At 55.4% G+C, this 12,766-nt stretch overlaps 7 non-coding genes across 7 annotated transcripts; all 7 read right to left on the bottom strand.

Annotated features, from left to right (window-relative positions):
• Nucleotides 1-3,726: 3,726 nt before the first annotated feature.
• On the bottom strand, nt 3,727-3,798 carry trnad-guc (transfer RNA aspartic acid (anticodon GUC)). Its single transcript has one exon. It is a non-coding gene; the product is annotated as a tRNA-Asp (tRNA).
• A 1,567-nt stretch (nt 3,799-5,365) lies between these two features.
• trnad-guc (transfer RNA aspartic acid (anticodon GUC)) lies at nt 5,366-5,437 on the bottom strand. Its single transcript has one exon. It is a non-coding gene; the product is annotated as a tRNA-Asp (tRNA).
• Nucleotides 5,438-5,880: 443 nt separating this feature from the next.
• On the bottom strand, nt 5,881-5,953 carry trnav-cac (transfer RNA valine (anticodon CAC)). Its single transcript has one exon. It is a non-coding gene; the product is annotated as a tRNA-Val (tRNA).
• Nucleotides 5,954-8,996: 3,043 nt separating this feature from the next.
• trnav-cac (transfer RNA valine (anticodon CAC)) lies at nt 8,997-9,069 on the bottom strand. The gene has a single exon. It is a non-coding gene; the product is annotated as a tRNA-Val (tRNA).
• A 1,565-nt stretch (nt 9,070-10,634) lies between these two features.
• trnav-cac (transfer RNA valine (anticodon CAC)) lies at nt 10,635-10,707 on the bottom strand. The gene has a single exon. It is a non-coding gene; the product is annotated as a tRNA-Val (tRNA).
• Nucleotides 10,708-11,759: 1,052 nt separating this feature from the next.
• On the bottom strand, nt 11,760-11,831 carry trnad-guc (transfer RNA aspartic acid (anticodon GUC)). Its single transcript has one exon. It is a non-coding gene; the product is annotated as a tRNA-Asp (tRNA).
• A 444-nt stretch (nt 11,832-12,275) lies between these two features.
• On the bottom strand, nt 12,276-12,348 carry trnav-cac (transfer RNA valine (anticodon CAC)). The gene has a single exon. It is a non-coding gene; the product is annotated as a tRNA-Val (tRNA).
• Between the last annotated feature and the right edge of the window lie 418 nt (nt 12,349-12,766).

Below are 12,766 nucleotides of genomic sequence, written 5' to 3'. Positions count from 1 at the left end.
AGATTCCGCAATATTGGTGTAAAGAAGTCCTGCCAATACGCCGCCTTTGTTGGTTCACACAGAACCATACAACGCCGGGATAACGCCGCTCCCGTCTGTAAATTCACACAGCATGCCGGCGTTTCCGCAATCAGAGGCGTGACGACAGCGTCAGTCCGACCGTCATGTCAGCGGCATGCCGGCTGTGTCATTCACACAGACCCCGTTTCGGCTCTGTGACTACCTCCGCTGCCGGCTTATTGGTGGGGCCACTTGGCCCCCCCATTCCGCCTCCGTGACTTTCACACAGAACAGCGAGGCGGCTTAAAGGCGCAACGTTCCCGCCTCGAACTGGCTGTGTGAAAGGGGCTAGCAACTGCTAGTCTATTTTCTTAATGACCATTGTTTACTTGACTCAATCATGTAGGTATCATCGTACGAAACAAGAAGTCTCCCCGTCGGGGAATCGAACCCCGGTCTTCTGCGTGACAGGCAGAGATACTGTCCACTATACTAACTAGGACAGCTTTGTGCCAAAATAACTTCCTGATTGCAGGAACTTAATAACTGTGTACCAATGTCATTGGAAAGTCAGTGTCCATCTCTTTTTAATCTTTTATATCGGTCCTCGATTCTCGGCTCTCCGCGGTCTCAGCGCGACGGGAATGCAGGTGAAGCCCCGCGAGTCTCGGCTCGGTTTGCCGCGAGGCTCTGGTCCAGCTGGTCCGGGGTTCCCCGCACCTCCGGGGACCCCCTCTCGGAACCTCTGCTGCTGGGGTCTGGTGGTGGAGCTAGTGTACGTTAATGGAGAATGACTGGCTTTTGGTCAGTTGTGGAACTGCAACAAAATTAATTTCTGCATGAGACCCAATGCGAGAAAGAGATGGTCGGCCTTCCTGTCCTGTGCACCAAGAAGAGGACTGGAGTGGTTTTCCAAGTCCAAATAATGTTATTGCAAAGTCATACATGTTTCCGCCCAGTTTCGAACAGGGGACCTTTCGCGTGTGAGGCTAACGTGATAACCACTACACTACGGAAACAGACATGCTTTGAAAATGGCAGGCATAAAAATAAAATCCTGTAAAAAACTCTGCTACAATTCTTGACAGTAAGATGGATACTGCAGGTTTTCTCCTGGCTGCTCTCAAAGACTCATGCTGATGTTAACCATTACACCATGGAACCCACTTCTGCTGTTATTGTGGTCTGACATTGTGGTGGTGGCACCTGACAGAGTGCTGTCCATGAGTGCTGTCCATGGTACCGAGAGCGTCTGGGTGTTTAGGGTACCAGGGCCCTGGTCCTCCAGCTCCGCGGGCTGGCTCTTTCACTCCGGTGGCTGGTGGGGGGGGAGCTTAACAGCGGGACCCCGGGTTTGCACGGTGAGCCGGGTCTCTTGGTGGCTCCGGGTCTGGAGGGTGAGTCAAAGGTGAGTTGCTGAGCAGCGGGGCGGTGAGCCGGGTTGGTGAGTGGCTTTCTGCGGGCTGGCTCTTTCACTCCGGTGGCTGGTCGGGGGGGAGCTTAACAGCGGGTCCCCGGGTTCGCACGGTGAGCCGGGACTTTGGATGGCTCCGGGTCTGGACGGTGAGTCAAAGGTGAGTTTCTGAGCAGCGGGGCAGTGAGACGGGTTGGTGAGTGGCTTTCTGCGGGCTGGCTCTTTCACTCCGGTGGCTGGTGGGGGGGGGGCTTAACAGCGGGTCCCCGGGTTCGCACGGTGAGCCGGGTCTTTGGGTGGCTCCGGGTCTGGATGGTGAGTCAAAGGTGAGTTGCTGAGCAGCGGGGCGGTGAGACGGGTTGGTGAGTAGCTTTCTGCGGGCTGGCTCTTTCACTCCGGTGGCCGGTCGGGGGGAGCTTAACAGCGGGACCCGGGTTCGCACGGTGAGCCGGGTCTCTGGGTGGCTCCGGGTCTGGAGGGTGAGTCAAAGGTGAGTTGCTGAGCAGCGGGGCGGTGAGCCGGGTTGGTGAGTGGCTTTCTGCGGGCTGGCTCTTTCACTCCGGTGGCTGGTCGGGGGGGAGTTTAACAGCGGGTCCCCGGGTTCGCACGGTGAGCCGGGTCTTTGGATGGCTCCGGGTCTGGACGGTGAGTCAAAGGTGAGTTTCTGAGCAGCGGGGCGGTGAGACGGGTTGGTGAGTGGCTTTCTGCGGGCTGGCTCTTTCACTCCGGTGGCTGGTGGGGGGGGGGCTTAACAGCGGGTCCCCGGGTTCGCACGGTGAGCCGGGTCTTTGGGTGGCTCCGGGTCTGGATGGTGAGTCAAAGGTGAGTTGCTGAGCAGCGGGGCGGTGAGACAGGTTGGTGAGTGGCTTTCTGCGGGCTGGCTCTTTCACTCCGGTGGCCGGTCGGGGGGAGCTTAACAGCGGGACCCCGGGTTTGCACGGTGAGCCGGGTCTCTGGGTGGCTCCGGGTCTGGAGGGTGAGTCAAAGGTGAGTTGCTGAGCAGCGGGGCGGTGAGCCGGGTTGGTGAGTGGCTTTCTGCGGGCTGGCTCTTTCACTCCGGTGGCTGGTCGGGGGGGAGCTTAACAGCGGGTCCCCGGGTTCGCACGGTGAGCCGGGACTTTGGATGGCTCCGGGTCTGGACGGTGAGTCAAAGGTGAGTTTCTGAGCAGCGGGGCGGTGAGACGGGTTGTGGTGAGTGGCTTTCTGCGGGCTGGCTCTTTCACTCCGGTGGCTGGTGGGGGGGGGGCTTAACAGCGGGTCCCCGGGTTCGCACGGTGAGCCGGGTCTTTGGGTGGCTCCGGGTCTGGATGGTGAGTCAAAGGTGAGTTGCTGAGCAGCGGGGCGGTGAGACGGGTTGGTGAGTGGCTTTCTGCGGGCTGGCTCTTTCACTCCGGTGGCCGGTCGGGGGGAGCTTAACAGCGGGACCCGGGTTCGCACGGTGAGCCGGGTCTCTGGGTGGCTCCGGGTCTGGAGGGTGAGTCAAAGGTGAGTTGCTGAGCAGCGGGGCGGTGAGCCGGGTTGGTGAGTGGCTTTCTGCGGGCTGGCTCTTTCACTCCGGTGGCTGGTCGGGGGGGAGTTTAACAGCGGGTCCCCGGGTTCGCACGGTGAGCCGGGTCTTTGGATGGCTCCGGGTCTGGACGGTGAGTCAAAGGTGAGTTTCTGAGCAGCGGGGCGGTGAGACGGGTTGGTGAGTGGCTTTCTGCGGGCTGGCTCTTTCACTCCGGTGGCCGGTCGCGGGGAGCTTAACAGCGGGACCCCGGGTTCGCACGGTGAGCCGGGTCTCTGGGTGGCTCTGGGTCTGGAGGGTGAGTCAAAGGTGAGTTGCTGAGCAGCGGGGCGGTGAGCCGGGTTGGTGAGTGGCTTTCTGCGGGCTGGCTCTTTCACTCCGGTGGCCGGTCGGGGGGAGCTTAACAGCGGGTCCCCGGGTTCGCACGGTGAGCCGGGTCTTTGGGTGGCTCCGGGTCTGGACGGTGAGTCAAAGGTGAGTTTCTGAGCAGCGGGGCGGTGAGACGGGTTGGTGAGTGGCTTTCAGGGCTGTGCTGTCAGTCTGTGTCTGGGACGAGGCGACGGCGGGCATAAAAAGCGATTCTCCCAGAGATGCTCTAGATGCTGTCCTAAATAACTGCTCTTTTTACTTCTTCAATGACATTTTCTGTGTGTATAAAATCCACCCTCAATCAGAGTTTCCTCTGATCAAGCTGCAGCATTTAGAAGCTTCTTTGGCAGGCAGACAGCAACTGCTAGTCTATTTTCTTAATGACCATTGTTTACTTGACACAATCATGTAGGTATCATCGTACGAAACAAGAAGTCTCCCCGTCGGGGAATCGAACCCCGGTCTTCTGCGTGACAGGCAGAGATACTGTCCACTATACTAACGAGGACAGCGTTGTGCCAAAAGAACTTCCTGATTGCAGGAACTTAATAACTGTGTACCAATGTCATTGGAAAGTCAGTGTCCATCTCTTTTTAATCTTTTATATCGGTCCTTGATTCTCGGCTCTCCGCGGTCTCAGCGCGACGGGAATGCAGGTGAAGCCCCGCGAGTCTCGGCTCGGTTTGCCGCGAGGCTCTGGTCCAGCTGGTCCGGGGTTCCCCGCACCTCCGGGGACCCCCTCTCGGAACCTCTGCTGCTGGGGTCTGGTGGTGGAGCTAGTGTACGTTAATGGAGAATGACTGGCTTTTGGTCAGTTGTGGAACTGCAACAAAATTAATTTCTGCATGAGACCCAATGCGAGAAAGAGATGGTCGGCCTTCCTGTCCTGTGCACCAAGAAGAGGACTGGAGTGGTTTTCCAAGTCCAAATAATGTTATTGCAAAGTCATACATGTTTCCACCCAGTTTCGAACAGGGGACCTTTCGCGTGTGAGGCAAACGTGATAACCACTACACTACGGAAATAGACATGCTTTGAAAATGGCGGGCATAAAAATAAAATCCTGTAAAAAACTCTGCTACAATTCTTGACAGTAAGATGGATACTGCAGGTTTTCTCCTGGCTGCTCTCAACGACTCATGCTCATGTTAACCATTACACCATGGAACCCACTTCTGCTGTTATTGTGGTCTGACATTGTGGTGGTGGCACCTGACAGAGTGCTGTCCATGAGTGCTGTCCATGGTACCGAGAGCGTCTGGGTGTTTAGGGTACCAGGGCCCTGGTCCTCCAGCTCCGCGGGCTGGCTCTTTCACTCCGGTGGCTTGTGGGGGGGGGGCTTAACAGCGGGTCCCCGGGTTCGCACGGTGAGCCTGGTCTTTGGGTGGCTCCGGGTCTGGATGGTGAGTCAAAGGTGAGTTGCTGAGCAGCGGGGCGGTCAGACGGGTTGGTGAGTGGCTTTCTGCGGGCTGGCTCTTTCACTCTGGTGGCCGGTCGGGGGGAGCTTAACAGCGGGAACCCGGGTTCGCATGGTGAGCCGGGTCTCTGGGTGGCTCCGGGTCTGGAGGGTGAGTCAAAGGTGAGTTGCTGAGCAGCGGGGCGGTGAGCCGGGTTGGTGAGTGGCTTTCTGCGGGCTGGCTCTTTCACTCCGGTGGCCGGTCGGGGGGAGCTTAACAGCGGGACCCCGGGTTCGCACGGTTAGCCGGGTCTCTGGGTGGCTCCGGGTCTGGAGGGTGAGTCAAAGGTGAGTTTCTTAGCAGCGGGGCGGTGAGACGGGTTGGTGAGTGGCTTTCAGGGCCGTGCTGTCAGTCTGTGTCTGGGACGAGGCGACGGCGGGCATAAAAAGCGATTCTCCCAGAGATGCTCTAGATGCTGTCCTAAATAACTGCTCTTTTTACTTCTTCAATGACATTTTCTGTGTGTATAAAATCCACCCTCAATCAGAGTTTCCTCTTATCAAGCTGCAGCATTTAGAAGCTTCTTTGGCAGGCAGACAGCAACTGCTAGTCTATTTTCTTAATGACCATTGTTTACTTGACTCAATCATGTAGGTATCATCGTACGAAACAAGAAGTCTCCCCGTCGGGGAATCGAACCCCGGTCTTCTGCGTGACAGGCAGAGATACTGTCCACTATACTAACGAGGACAGCTTTGTGCCAAAAGAACTTCCTGATTGCAGGAACTTAATAACTGTGTACCAATGTCATTGGAAAGTCAGTGTCCATCTCTTTTTAATCTTTTATATCGGTCCTCGATTCTCGGCTCTCCGCGGTCTCAGCGCGACGGGAATGCAGGTGAAGCCCCCCGAGTCTCGCTCGGTTTGCCGCGAGGCTCTGGTCCAGCTGGTCCGGGGTTCCCCGCACCTCCGGGGACCCCCTCTCGGAACCTCTGCTGCTGGGGTCTGGTGGTGGAGCTAGTGTACGTTAATGGAGAATGACTGGCTTTTGGTCAGTTGTGGAACTGCAATAAAATTAATTTCTGCATGAGACCCAATGCGAGAAAGAGATGGTCGGCCTTCCTGTCCTGTGCACCAAGAAGAGGACTGGAGTGGTTTTCAAAGTCCACATAATGTTATTGCAAAGTCATACATGTTCCCGCCCAGTTTCGAACAGGGGACCTTTCGCGTGTGAGGCGAACGTGATAACCACTACACTACGGAAACAGACATGCTTTGAAAATGGCAGGCATAAAAATAAAATACTGTAAAAAAACTCTGCTACAATTCTTGACAGTAAGATGGATACTGCAGGTTTTCTCCTGGCTGCTCTCAAAGACTCATGCTCATGTTAACCATTACACCCTGGAACCCACTTCTGCTGTTATTGTGGTCTGACATTGTGGGGGTGGCACCTGACAGAGTGCTGTCCATGAGTGCTGTCCATGGTACCGAGAACGTCTGGGTGTTTAGGGTACCAGGGCCCTGGTCCTCCAGCTCCGCGGGCTGGCTCTTTCACTCCGGTGGCTGGTGGGGGGGGGGGCTTAACAGCGGGTCCCCGGGTTCGCACGGTGAGCCGGGTCTTTGGGTGGCTCCGGGTCTGGATGGTGAGTCAAAGGTGAGTTGCTGAGCAGCGGGGCGGTCAGACGGGTTGGTGAGTGGCTTTCTGCGGGCTGGCTCTTTCACTCCGGTGGCCGGTCGGGGGGAGCTTAACAGCGGGACCCCGGGTTCGCACGGTGAGCCGGGTCTCTGGGTGGCTCCGGGTCTGGAGGGTGAGTCAAAGGTGAGTTGCTGAGCAGCGGGGCGGTGAGCCGGGTTGGTGAGTGGCTTTCTGCGGGCTGGCTCTTTCACTCCGGTGGCCGGTCGGGGGGAGCTTAACAGCGGGACCCCGGGTTCGCACGGTGAGCCGGGTCTTTGGATGGCTCCGGGTCTGGACGGTGAGTCAAAGGTGAGTTTCTGAGCGGCGGGGCGGTGAGACGGGTTGGTGAGTGGCTTTCAGGGCCGTGCTGTCAGTCTGTGTCTGGGACGAGGCGACGGCGGGCATAAAAAGCGATTCTCCCAGAGATGCTCTAGATAGTGTCCTAAATAACTGCTCTTTTTACTTCTTCAATGACATTTTCTGTGTGTATAAAATCCACCCTCAATCAGAGTTTCCTCTGATCAAGCTGCAGCATTTAGAAGCTTCTTTGGCAGGCAGACAGCAACTGCTAGTCTATTTTCTTAATGACCATTGTTTACTTGACTCAATCATGTAGGTATCATCGTACGAAAGAAGAAGTCTCCCCGTCGGGGAATCGAACCCCGGTCTTCTGCGTGACAGGCAGAGATACTGTCCACTATACTAACGAGGACAGCTTTGTGCCAAAAGAACTTCCTGATTGCAGGAACTTAATAACTGTGTACCAATGTCATTGGAAAGTCAGTGTCCATCTCTTTTTAATCTTTTATATCGGTCCTCGATTCTCGGCTCTCCGCGGTCTCAGCGCGACGGGAATGCAGGTGAAGCCCCGCGAGTCTCGGCTCGGTTTGCCGCGAGGCTCTGGTCCAGCTGGTCCGGGGTTCCCCGCACCTCCGGGGACCCCCTCTCGGAACCTCTGCTGCTGGGGTTTGGTGGTGGAGCTAGTGTACGTTAATGGAGAATGACTGGCTTTTGGTCAGTTGTGGAACTGCAACAAAATTAATTTCTGCATGAGACCCAATGCGAGAAAGAGATGGTCGGCCTTCCTGTCCTGTGCACCAAGAAGAGGACTGGAGTGGTTTTCCAAGTCCAAATAATGTTATTGCAAAGTCATACATGTTTCCGTTCAGTTTCGAACAGGGGACCTTTCGCGTGTGAGGCGAACGTGATAACCACTACACTACGGAAACAGACATGCTTTGAAAATGGTGGGCATAAAAATAAAATCAAGTAAAAAACTCTGCTACAATTCTTGACAGTAAGATGGATACTGCAGGTTTTCTCCTGGCTGCTCTCAAAGACTCATGCTCATGTTAACCATTACACCATGGAACCCACTTCTGCTGTTATTGTGGTCTGACATTGTGGTGGTGGCACCTGACAGAGTGCTGTCCATGAGTGCTGTCCATGGTACCGAGAGCGTCTGGGTGTTTAGGGTACCAGGGCCCTGGTCCTCCAGCTCCGCGGGCTGGCTCTTTCACTCCGGTGGCTGGTGGGGGGGGGGGCTTAACAGCGGGTCCCCGGGTTCGCACGGTGAGCCGGGTCTTTGGGTGGCTCCGGGTCTGGATGGTGAGTCAAAGGTGAGTTGCTGAGCAGCGGGGCGGTCAGACGGGTTGGTGAGTGGCTTTCTGCGGGCTGGCTCTTTCACTCCGGTGGCCGGTCGGGGGGAGCTTAACAGCGGGACCCCGGGTTCGCACGGTGAGCCGGGTCTCTGGGTGGCTCCGGGTCTGGACGGTGAGTCAAAGGTGAGTTTCTGAGCAGCGGGGCGGTGAGACGGGTTGGTGAGTGGCTTTCAGGGCTGTGCTGTCAGTCTGTGTCTGGGACGAGGCGACGGCGGGCATAAAAAGCGATTCTCCCAGAGATGCTCTAGATGCTGTCCTAAATAACTGCTCTTTTTACTTCTTCAATGACATTTTCTGTGTGTATAAAATCCACCCTCAATCAGAGTTTCCTCTGATCAAGCTGCAGCATTTAGAAGCTTCTTTGGCAGGCAGACAGCAACTGCTAGTCTATTTTCTTAATGACCATTGTTTACTTGACTCAATCATGTAGGTATCATCGTACGAAACAAGAAGTCTCCCCGTCGGGGAATCGAACCCCGGTCTTCTGCGTGACAGGCAGAGATACTGTCCTTTATACTAACGAGGACAGCGTTGTGCCAAAAGAACTTCCTGATTGCAGGAACTTAATAACTGTGTACCAATGTCATTGGAAAGTCAGTGTCCATCTCTTTTTAATCTTTTATATCGGTCCTTGATTCTCGGCTCTCCGCGGTCTCAGCGCGACGGGAATGCAGGTGAAGCCCCGCGAGTCTCGGCTCGGTTTGCCGCGAGGCTCTGGTCCAGCTGGTCCGGGGTTCCCCGCACCTCCGGGGACCCCCTCTCGGAACCTCTGTTGCTGGGGTCTCGTGGTGGAGCTAGTGTACGTTAATGGAGAATGACTGGCTTTTGGTCAGTTGTGGAACTGCAACAAAATTAATTTCTGCATGAGACCCAATGCGAGAAAGAGATGGTCGGCCTTCCTGTCCTGTGCACCAAGAAGAGGACTGGAGTGGTTTTCCAAGTCCAAATAATGTTATTGCAAAGTCATACATGTTTCCACCCAGTTTCGAACAGGGGACCTTTCGCGTGTGAGGCAAACGTGATAACCACTACACTACGGAAACAGACATGCTTTGAAAATGGCGGGCATAAAAATAAAATCCTGTAAAAAACTCTGCTACAATTCTTGACAGTAAGATGGATACTGCAGGTTTTCTCCTGGCTGCTCTCAACGACTCATGCTCATGTTAACCATTACACCATGGAACCCACTTCTGCTGTTATTGTGGTCTGACATTGTGGTGGTGGCACCTGACAGAGTGCTGTCCATGAGTGCTGTCCATGGTACCGAGAGCGTCTGGGTGTTTAGGGTACCAGGGCCCTGGTCCTCCAGCTCCGCGGGCTGGCTCTTTCACTCCGGTGGCTTGTGGGGGGGGGGCTTAACAGCGGGTCCCCGGGTTCGCACGGTGAGCCTGGTCTTTGGGTGGCTCCGGGTCTGGATGGTGAGTCAAAGGTGAGTTGCTGAGCAGCGGGGCGGTCAGACGGGTTGGTGAGTGGCTTTCTGCGGGCTGGCTCTTTCACTCTGGTGGCCGGTCGGGGGGAGCTTAACAGCGGGACCCCGGGTTCGCACGGTGAGCCGGGTCTCTGGGTGGCTCCGGGTCTGGAGGGTGAGTCAAAGGTGAGTTGCTGAGCAGCGGGGCGGTGAGCCGGGTTGGTGAGTGGCTTTCTGCGGGCTGGCTCTTTCACTCCGGTGGCCGGTCGGGGGGAGCTTAACAGCGGGACCCCGGGTTCGCACGGTGAGCCGGGTCTCTGGGTGGCTCCGGGTCTGGAGGGTGAGTCAAAGGTGAGTTTCTTAGCAGCGGGGCGGTGAGACGGGTTGGTGAGTGGCTTTCAGGGCCGTGCTGTCAGTCTGTGTCTGGGACGAGGCGACGGCGGGCATAAAAAGCGATTCTCCCAGAGATGCTCTAGATGCTGTCCTAAATAACTGCTCTTTTTACTTCTTCAATGACATTTTCTGTGTGTATAAAATCCACCCTCAATCAGAGTTTCCTCTTATCAAGCTGCAGCATTTAGAAGCTTCTTTGGCAGGCAGACAGCAACTGCTAGTCTATTTTCTTAATGACCATTGTTTACTTGACTCAATCATGTAGGTATCATCGTACGAAACAAGAAGACTCCCCGTCGGGGAATCGAACCCCGGTCTTCTGCGTGACAGGCAGAGATACTGTCCACTATACTAACGAGGACAGCTTTGTGCCAAAAGAACTTCCTGATTGCAGGAACTTAATAACTGTGTACCAATGTCATTGGAAAGTCAGTGTCCATCTCTTTTTAATCTTTTATATCGGTCCTCGATTCTCGGCTCTCCGCGGTCTCAGCGCAACGGGAATGCAGGTGAAGCCCCCCGAGTCTCGCTCGGTTTGCCGCGAGGCTCTGGTCCAGCTGGTCCGGGGTTCCCCGCACCTCCGGGGAACCCCTCTCGGAACCTCTGCTGCTGGGGTCTGGTGGTGGAGCTAGTGTACGTTAATGGAGAATGACTGGCTTTTGGTCAGTTGTGGAACTGCAACAAAATTAATTTCTGCATGAGACCCAATGCGAGAAAGAGATGGTCGGCCTTCCTGTCCTGTGCACCAAGAAGAGGACTGGAGTGGTTTTCAAAGTCCAAATAATGTTATTGCAAAGTCATACATGTTCCCGCCCAGTTTCGAACAGGGGACCTTTCGCGTGTGAGGCGAACGTGATAACCACTACACTACGGAAACAGACATGCTTTGAAAATGGCGGGCATAAAAATAAAATACTGTAAAAAAACTCTGCTACAATTCTTGACAGTAAGATGGATACTGCAGGTTTTCTCCTGGCTGCTCTCAAAGACTCATGCTCATGTTAACCATTACACCCTGGAACCCACTTCTGCTGTTATTGTGGTCTGACATTGTGGGGGTGGCACCTGACAGAGTGCTGTCCATGAGTGCTGTCCATGGTTCCGAGAACGTCTGGGTGTTTAGGGTACCAGGGCCCTGGTCCTCCAGCTCCGCGGGCTGGCTCTTTCACTCCGGTGGCTGGTGGGGGGGGGGGCTTAACAGCGGGTCCCCGGGTTCGCACGGTGAGCCGGGTCTTTGGGTGGCTCCGGGTCTGGATGGTGAGTCAAAGGTGAGTTGCTGAGCAGCGGGGCGGTCAGACGGGTTGGTGAGTGGCTTTCTGCGGGCTGGCTCTTTCACTCCGGTGGCCGGTCGGGGGGAGCTTAACAGCGGGACCCCGGGTTCGCACGGTGAGCCGGGTCTCTGGGTGGCTCCGGGTCTGGAGGGTGAGTCAAAGGTGAGTTGCTGAGCAGCGGGGCGGTGAGCCGGGTTGGTGAGTGGCTTTCTGCGGGCTGGCTCTTTCACTCCGGTGGCCGGTCGGGGGGAGCTTAACAGCGGGACCCCGGGTTCGCACGGTGAGCCGGGTCTTTGGATGGCTCCGGGTCTGGACGGTGAGTCAAAGGTGAGTTTCTGAGCGGCGGGGCGGTGAGACGGGTTGGTGAGTGGCTTTCAGGGCCGTGCTGTCAGTCTGTGTCTGGGACGAGGCGACGGCGGGCATAAAAAGCGATTCTCCCAGAGATGCTCTAGATAGTGTCCTAAATAACTGCTCTTTTTACTTCTTCAATGACATTTTCTGTGTGTATAAAATCCACCCTCAATCAGAGTTTCCTCTGATCAAGCTGCAGCATTTAGAAGCTTCTTTGGCAGGCAGACAGCAACTGCTAGTCTATTTTCTTAATGACCATTGTTTACTTGACTCAATCATGTAGGTATCATCGTACGAAACAAGAAGTCTCCCCGTCGGGGAATCGAACCCCGGTCTTCTGCGTGACAGGCAGAGATACTGTCCACTATACTAACGAGGACAGCTTTGTGCCAAAAGAACTTCCTGATTGCAGGAACTTAATAACTGTGTACCAATGTCATTGGAAAGTCAGTGTCCATCTCTTTTTAATCTTTTATATCGGTCCTCGATTCTCGGCTCTCCGCGGTCTCAGCGCGACGGGAATGCAGGTGAAGCCCCGCGAGTCTCGGCTCGGTTTGCCGCGAGGCTCTGGTCCAGCTGGTCCGGGGTTCCCCGCACCTCCGGGGACCCCCTCTCGGAACCTCTGCTGCTGGGGTCTGGTGGTGGAGCTAGTGTACGTTAATGGAGAATGACTGGCTTTTGGTCAGTTGTGGAACTGCAACAAAATTAATTTCTGCATGAGACCCAATGCGAGAAAGAGATGGTCGGCCTTCCTGTCCTGTGCACCAAGAAGAGGACTGGAGTGGTTTTCCAAGTCCAAATAATGTTATTGCAAAGTCATACATGTTTCCACCTTGTTTCGAACAGGGGACCTTTCGCGTGTGAGGCAAACGTGATAACCACTACACTACGGAAACAGACATGCTTTGAAAAAGGCGGGCATAAAAATAAAATCCTGTAAAAAACTCTGCTACAATTCTTGACAGTAAGATGGATACTGCAGGTTTTCTCCTGGCTGCTCTCAAAGACTCATGCTCATGTTAACCATTACACCATGGAACCCACTTCTGCTGTTATTGTGGTCTGACATTGTGGTGGTGGCACCTGACAGAGTGCTGTCCATGAGTGCTGTCCATGGTACCGAGAGCGTCTGGGTGTTTAGGGTACCAGGGCCCTGGTCCTCCAGCTCCGCGGGCTGGCTCTTTCACTCCGGTGGCTTGTGGGGGGGGGGGGCTTAACAGCGGGTCCCCGGGTTCGCACGGTGAGCCTGGTCTTTGGGTGGCTCCGGGTCTGGATGGTGAGTCAAAGGTGAGTTGCTGAGCAGCGGGGCGGTCA

Source organism: Cololabis saira, unplaced genomic scaffold (assembly GCF_033807715.1).
Source record: "Cololabis saira isolate AMF1-May2022 unplaced genomic scaffold, fColSai1.1 scf339, whole genome shotgun sequence".
NCBI classification, from domain to species: Eukaryota; Metazoa; Chordata; class Actinopteri; order Beloniformes; family Belonidae; genus Cololabis; species Cololabis saira.
The sequence above is the reverse complement of the archived record's forward strand: the minus strand, read 5'-3'. Positions and strand labels throughout refer to the sequence as shown.